Genomic DNA, 1277 nt, shown 5'->3' with positions numbered 1-1277 from the left:
TTTATTGTGTTTTTTTTCTTTGTCAATTTTCTTCTTTTTCACCACCCTTTTTACTTCCCTGTCTCTCTTTCTCTCTTCCCTTAGTGCTAATTCCTTCTCCCTTCTTCACCTCACTTTTCGTCTATGTTACATACGATTATAGTCTCTAAACCATTTCTAATAAAGCTTTATACATTATTATTAAGTGGAACCTGTGAAAATAAAAATATTGGTCTGCTTGAGAAAGCATATCTGTTTGGTTGTTATCTAGCTCTGGGAAACCAATTCCCAGTACAAAACAGCATGTAAAAAAACAATTGTGAAAGAAATTTAATTTCATCACACACTGCTTTTTTAAACCATAACAACAATTTTAACTCTCTTAAGAATATCTCATTAAAAAGGCATGGAGACCAAAAAGGTGAAACAAAATCATTTATTGTACTATTTTAGCTTATCATTACTTTATTTAAACACACAGTGTTCTTAATCTCAGAATTTTAATGTGGAATAAAAGTTGCACTACTCAAACTATTTAGGTTCAGACAGAAAAAAAAACATTGGGAAAATATTTAGTGAAATTAGTTCTCATATAAAAAAGGTAAAATTCAGAGTTTTAGGTTTTTGTACAGCTGCTGAACTGACTTCAGTCACTGTGACACTCGAGCACAATAATAAACAGCAGAATCTTCAGTTCCTCTTTTTTGTTCCACTTTTAACAAACAACATGACAGATTGGACATTATAATAAACTGCAATAATTTATTTGATTTCAGGTGTAAAGAAGTGTGCTATTTAAAGTTCTTGTTCTTCCCTGAAGGGCTCCAAATGACCACAATCCCGATATACTACTAGAAACACTCTGCTGCTCGTTGCATCAGTGACAAAGACCAGAATCTCCTGAATGATGCTCATCCAAGGTCTAAAGATGAGGGAGGAAAGGCCGTTATTCTGAGGATCCTAAACTGTGGAACAGTTTTCCCTCCAACTTCATTCTGCTGGCTTTCTGAGAGTTTCAAAAAAGTTAAATTTTTTTTTTCAGACAATTTTTGTGTTGTGATTATATTGTAATCTGTTCTTACATATTTTGTATACTAAAACGTCAATATCATTAATGCTTTGTGACTTTTGTGAGTATAAGGCAGTTTATAAATATGGCAGGACCAGTCTGATGTGGCAATGCACAATTCAAATGTAGTACCTACTTAATTAGTAACTACTATTCTAATATAGATACAATTTATTGCAACAACCCCACATTAAAGTTAACTTTAATGCACTTAGTATGATTATATTTG

Source organism: Cyprinodon variegatus, unplaced genomic scaffold, assembly GCF_000732505.1.
Source record: "Cyprinodon variegatus isolate N-32 unplaced genomic scaffold, C_variegatus-1.0 Scaffold691, whole genome shotgun sequence".
Taxonomy (NCBI): Eukaryota; Metazoa; Chordata; class Actinopteri; order Cyprinodontiformes; family Cyprinodontidae; genus Cyprinodon; species Cyprinodon variegatus.
The sequence above is the reverse complement of the archived record's forward strand: the minus strand, read 5'-3'. Positions refer to the sequence as shown.